This window comes from Tachysurus vachellii, chromosome 1 (genome assembly GCF_030014155.1).
Source record: "Tachysurus vachellii isolate PV-2020 chromosome 1, HZAU_Pvac_v1, whole genome shotgun sequence".
Lineage (NCBI taxonomy): Eukaryota > Metazoa > Chordata > Actinopteri > Siluriformes > Bagridae > Tachysurus > Tachysurus vachellii.
In genome coordinates, this window is record NC_083460.1 from 17008468 (window position 1) to 17015203 (window position 6736).

A 6736-nucleotide genomic window follows, 5' to 3' on the forward strand; every position below is an offset into this window, starting at 1 on the left:
TGATCAGTATCTGTAAAAAGTGGTCGAAATAATGAAAGAAACAATCTTGAACTGGTGACAGGGTCATGGGCGGCCAAGGTTCATTGATGCACGTGGTGTGCGAAGGCTAGCCCCTGTGGTCTGTTGTTGCATATGGGGACCAGTCAGAGCATCAGAACTGGATCACGGAGCAACAGAAGAAGGTGGCCTGCATGGTCTGATGAATCATGTTTTATTTTACATCATGAATGGCTGTGTGTGTTTGTGTGTGTCTCGCTCATCAGGATGCATTATGCGAAGAAGTCAAGCTTGCAGTGTGATGTTTTGGACAATGTTCTGCTGGAGAACCTTGGGTCCTGCCATGTTAGTGTTACTTTGGTTTTACTGGGGCTTATTTCTACAGGTCATTTAAGGCACAATCTTTCCAGATGCTAGTGCAATCCATACATATTATTGTACTGATATGACACATATGGAAAGACCTCATCATTTGGACAATGCTGTAATCATCACATTACCTCCCCTCTCCATGTTACACCAGTACAATCCAAATAGGGATTACGACACACATGTAAGACACCCACAGAGGTCATGACTATTTTACAACCTGATATGACAACAACCGCAGTGTTTGTTACTGGGCTGGAATCCTCCAGGATTCATCTCATTTATATTTAGCTTTCTGGCAGGTCTGGACTTACAGAGACATTCTTGTCTCTCATACTGTAACTCCATGCCCTATGGGTTAGTTTCAACATAGTTAATGAACATGCTTTAAGATGATTGAGCAAACACTAAGCTAAGGCATGACAATGCATCTGAACATGGCATTCTACAATCTATACAGTCTTTGGATGATGTTGACGTTGACGGTAAATAAATTAATGCTCGTTTCACTGTTTATTAAGACAAACACAGAAAGTGGGTGGAGCTTAAAGCCTCGTTCCAATGTTCCAGATAATGTGGCGGTCATTAGTGGACAAATGCAGTGAAAAAAAAAATGTACACAGACCATCGAGCGTACCACCAGAGTCGCTTTCTCTAAGTCAGAGTCCTCCTTCGCTCCCACTCCACTCCCTACCAGTTTTTCTCTTTCTCAATTTAATTCAGTTCACTAGGTTTAATGCAATTCAATTAGATTTACCGACACGACTATATCAAGTGCAATATTACCTGAACACAGAAGAGGAGAGTTTGAAGTCTATTTGTAGCTGAACCTGCAATCTACAGTAATTTTAGTGGCATTTTGTGCTGCAAAGGGATATATGTCAGGAAAAATCCTCAGCAATCTGTACTCACTGACCTCGGAGGTGGTGAGCAGTGGCAAAAAAAAAGAGTATTCAGAGCAAGGTGTTTCCTAGTAAGACTACATCATGACACATTTCACTGGTGTGCATTATACAGATCATACCTTTAAGAGCCGTATCAATGCGTCAGAACTACAGTATAATCAGTACTGTATCCGATTATTCTGCGTTATGCGCCGTCACAACCGTGTCATATTTCTACACATGTTCCACCATTTTTAGCTGCACCAGATCTACAAGCGTGCACTTCCAGCAAGAACAGCTCTTTTGGACAAGCACTCTGCAGGGAACAGCTGGTAACATTTCAATCATTTAGAGCAAATATAAATACTTAAATGCACTTCCTTTACTGCAGTTATGTTCACAGTGGTGGGCAGCAGAGCAGAACTGTCTACCTTAGAGCGCTGATCTTTATCAATAACTCATCTACAGGAAAATAAATAAACAACAAGGAGTTACACGTTTATAATTAGTGCACATCGCTCCTCTCTGGAGAAAGCTTTAGAGGGGAAACAGAGGCCAGGAGCTTCAGTAAACCAGGGATTTTGAAAGCTTGGGTACAAAGATGCTGCAATGTGTTTAAGTGTGCTCACAAAGCATGATGGATCTGGTGTGTTTTCAAACATAAAATAGATAAAGAATATGAAGAATTGTGATACAGACACAACGTTTTCCGTCTGCATCTCTTTATTTTCAGAGATAGAAACATGAACATCAAGACAAGGAGAGGTCAGTAACCAGAGTTCAGGCATAGCAAAAATGAAGATATTAAAAATAAAAGAGAAAAATAATGAGGTCACGACTTCAAAAGTATTAGAAATAAAATTAGAAACCTACTTTAAAAAACTAAACGTTCCTCAATGGTTATTTTCGTAGCTAAAGTGACTGTCGAATGCTAATACGGAAACCTTCTGCTATGAGCTTTTTACATAATATCTGTTACCCCAAGAAGGACAAACTAAAGAACCCTCTAGGGTGACCAGATGAAACTTTCTTTCTATGAGTGTTGTTTGGAGCTTATACATGAACTACTTATCTGTAAATTGAACATTTCTAAGTGAGATAACAGTGTGTGAGGATGGTTAAGCTGAGAAAAGAAACAGAGATGCAAAATATACTGTATAATACACTCTATAGCCTGTTTATTGGTTGTTGGTTTGTTGTCCTAAAGTGTTCACATCTTTTTTAATCTGTCCTTTATTGAGTTATCTGTTTACAACATGTTGTATTATAGTTTTGTTCTAGTGTTAAAGGTGGGGTCTCCGTTGTTTGAGAAATGCTTCAGAAAACTGCATCGGGCCGCCAAACAAAACAAAAACAAAACTACCGTGTAGCCAATGAGCAGAAAGGGGTGTGTCTTGTCAATATAGGCGGAGAGAGTGTTTAGTGCGCATGTGTGACATTAGCAGAAAGCTGTTTTAACATTGACATGGAGGATAAAAACAGAAGAAAGCGAAGAAAGGCTTACGATAAGGCAAGAAGTACAGTAGGACCCATGTTAATATAGGATCAGCTTTCCAGCACTGGAGAGAACTGAAGGAGCGGGAATTCCTGCGATGGGACGCCAAGGTCGCTTTTTTCCTTCTTGATAGGTGAGTAACGTTGGTTTTGCTTTGTTACACAGAACTAATATATGCCGTCCTTTACATGATTATGCTTGTGTGTCATTTCTGCTTGTTTGTTTATCTGCAATCGTATTGTTCTTCCCTTCAGCTATGATAAAGACACATTTCTTTCCATTAGTTGCCTGGGTTACGTATGTATGTGTGGGCGGAGCTATCAATACAGGGGTGGGACCCATTTGGGTTAGGGGCGTGTTTGTTTTGGTGATATCAAATGTCAACATTGTCTTTCAAACAACGGACACCCCACCTTTAAGTCCTTAAGCCTTATTGTTACTCCCAGTGCTTTATTTTCTAGGTTTAGGTTTTCTGGTTTTGACTCTCACTTGCTAGTTTGATTACGCTAATGGAAAATCCACATATAATCCACATAATTAATGCATTTAATGTATTATTGTTTTGACCCCGGTTATTGACTTGGAGAATGATTTAGAATATCTAAACTATTTTAGATGAACTAGGAGAGGAAACATTTGGTGATGTTGTGAGGTCTCTGCTAGTGCAATGAGTTTTGGTTATTTATCTAATGATAAAAAAATAATGTTAGCGATGTTATACTTGTAGTACAATTGTAGTGACATTGAAGTATGTTTGTTTTATTTGGATTAAGCTGTACACTTTAATACTTCAGTTGGTGTACCTCGTCTCTGATGTCTATAAACATGCCAAAAATAGGTGAAGAAGCTCACTGCAGTAAATTTGCTCAGGGATGTAATGCCCCTGTGGGACTTGCCTTTCTGGAATAAGAATACACACTGCCATCAAGCAATTAGCTCGTCAACAGGAGGCTAATAAATGCCAACTATTCACTATTACACCGTAGATACACAGACTACTGAGAAGGCCTTAGACAGGGTTGTGGCTATTAAATGTCACTCTTTTAGTTCAGTATAGTTTTTAATAGAATTAACAGCTCTCGTCAACTTGCGTTCAACTCAGTAGTGTATATCATGTCTGACAAACAGCTGGCCTCACAAGAAGCTGGGAATATACGAAGGAGTTTTCATTTGACCTACTATACTGTCATGTAGTCTTAATCACAAACTACCCAGCCTCGTTCTATTAGTGGATGTAAACTCATTTTAAACCTGAACCAGAAATGTGTGAAATATTAGGATTTATTTTGGGCAGTTTGCTGCATTAAATATTTAAAAAAGGACATCATTTGCCAAGGAATAAAAAATAAAAATACAATAAACAAACAAACAAACAAACAAACAAACAAATAAATAAAATAAAATAAAATAAAATAAAATAAAATAAAATAAAATAAAATAAAATAAAATAAATAAATAAATAACTAAATAGATAAATTAAAATAAAATAAAAAACAAAAACAAAAAATAAAGAAATGAAATAAAATAAAATAAAATAAAATAAAATAAAATAAATTAAGATAAAATGAAATTAAATAAATAAATAAATAAATAAATAATAAAAATAAAATAAAACCTACAATAAATAAATAAATAAATAAATAAATAAGACCTACAATAAATAAATAAATAAATAAAAATCAAAATTTTGTAGATCATAAAAAAGGATGTCCAGTCTAAAAGGTCAGAAGGTGCTGATACATCTACTGCATTAAAAACAGAAATGACTGCCATTACCAGACATCTAGAAGCCAGAGGCTATGGAAAAATCCATCGCCTCACGCTGGGCACCGTCAACTCCAGTCAATTTCTGAATCTTCCTTTATCTTTTTCCACCACCTGAAGTAGGGTTGAGAGAACCGAAGACACTAAATGCCAATCATTAAGGTTCACCTGTCTCAACAGAGCTCACGGGGACTGTAATCAGACCTGAGCTGGCACTGCTTCCAATCACTGTCCAAATGAAGCCTCCAGAAACAGGCATTGATATCAGTAAGAGAGAAATGATAAAGGTTGGGAAACATCTTTCTAAGCTTTTTTTCATCACTGATATTGGAGACGGGGGATGACGGATGAGGGAGGCAGGTAGATAGGTAAAAGTAAAGACAATGCATCTGTATCATCTTAAAATCTTAAAGTCTGTAGATGATACTGCAAGAATCATTAACTAAATAATTCTTTACTAATCATTACAGGTACAGGTACGATGCAAGGTATGGACAGTATGGATAAAAATTCTTTGTTAACTTGTAAGTCCAGTCTGTCTCATTAAAGCCAGGTCACTCTCTAGCAGCATTAAAGTTCAGCAATGACCTGATTAGATTAAAGTGAAAGCCAGCATTTGTTAACAGGACTTCGTTGGATGCTTTGATGATGATGACGATGATGATGATGATGATGATGATGATGATGATGATGATGATGATGATGATCAGGGTAAACGAGAAGGCGGAAATCACTCCTGGTCTTATATTTTGCCTGTGGGAAAAGAGGCCTTCTATGGGTCACAGCCCACAGAATATAAATGTGTTGTTTGTGCATTTTGGATGAGAAAGAAGTCTCAAGTATTTCGTGTGTGTAGAAACTAGATAAGCATCTAAATTTGTTTGGTTTTGGTTAACACATTAACTTTGTGCTAGGAGGAGCTAATTTTGTGTGTTTTTTCCATGATTAGTACAACCTGGTGACTACACGTTAGGAATAAGCAAAACTGCCTGAAACCAAGCAATACCAAGTTAAAATCCCAGAACAAATACTTGATTCTGATGCTATTTAAACAATTTCACCTAAAGATTTTTCTGACTTCTGCATCTATTCATCTGTATACACAACATTGTGTTGGGCTGAAGTTGTCTACTGCGCTAATAGTGTATACATATCATTGATCTCACTGCAGTGATGTGAAACAGGACACATCATGTACAATTCCCAGCCCATCTTAGTTTAGCTCCTCTGTCTTCCCTTCTTTCTTTCTCGCCGTTGGTGCTTCTGAAGTCGTAGACAGATTTGGGAAAATTTACAGCAGCAACAAAATTGGATCACGTCCCCAGCACAGGAAATGCACCTGCTGTTCTTCCTGTCGTATATAAGAATGCTTAAACGAGCGAATGGCACACCTTGCACTTTTGATTTAAGGGATGCCAAAAGGGCTCAGTTAAGAGGGGCTGAGATCCAAGGGACCTGGTGGAGAAAGCATTTCAAGTGACATCATCGCAAGGGGACGAAAAGCGGCCCTGAGAAACTCTAGACAGTGTCGGAAAAATGTCCAAACCAATTACTCCTCAACCCTGAACTGCCAGATGACTTTCACAAGCTTACCCACTCAATCATCCTCTTTAACACTCTACCTGCAAGTCTAACGGTGAGAGAAAGAGTGAAGACAGAAAGCGAGTCAGAAAGTGATGAGATGTAGATTGTCACTTTTCAATAAGATACTTGCTCAGTGCACCGAAATGGAGGGATTATAGACTAGAGGTAAAAAGACTGCATCAGATGACACCGTGGAGTCTGAATGATGTTCAGTAAGAGTGTTTAATAAGATGTAATGAAACTAGGGGTGGAACAGTATGAAATATTCATGGTATGACAAATGCACAACCGAATATCGTGCCATCCGCTTACGACTTTAAATGTCGTATAACTTTGCAGCAGCAGTGTATGAAATTGTTGGGTTATGAAAGCTTCTAGAAGTTCTACAGACGATCATCAAAAACAATGCATACAAAATGCAGTTCTTTTATATTGTTTTGTCTGATGGGTAAAAAAAAAAAAAGGAACAGAGTTGGAGTGCTGTCTATTTAAACTTTTCTTAAACTCTTTGTGTATAAGATCATCTTATCATTTATCAAGCACTGGCTCTAGGTTCTCTTTGCATGCTTGGATGTTTTTTTCTATATTATAAAAGCTTATTTACATTTTCTCGCCACTTTTTTCCCCCTGCGTACTTTTTCAA

General features: G+C 37.6%; 1 protein-coding gene across 1 annotated transcript in view; it reads right to left on the reverse strand.

Moving 5' to 3' along the window:
• The window catches only part of schip1 (schwannomin interacting protein 1), a 264526-nt gene that overhangs the window by 54426 nt on the left and 203364 nt on the right, over positions 1 to 6736 (reverse strand). The window lies entirely within an intron of this gene.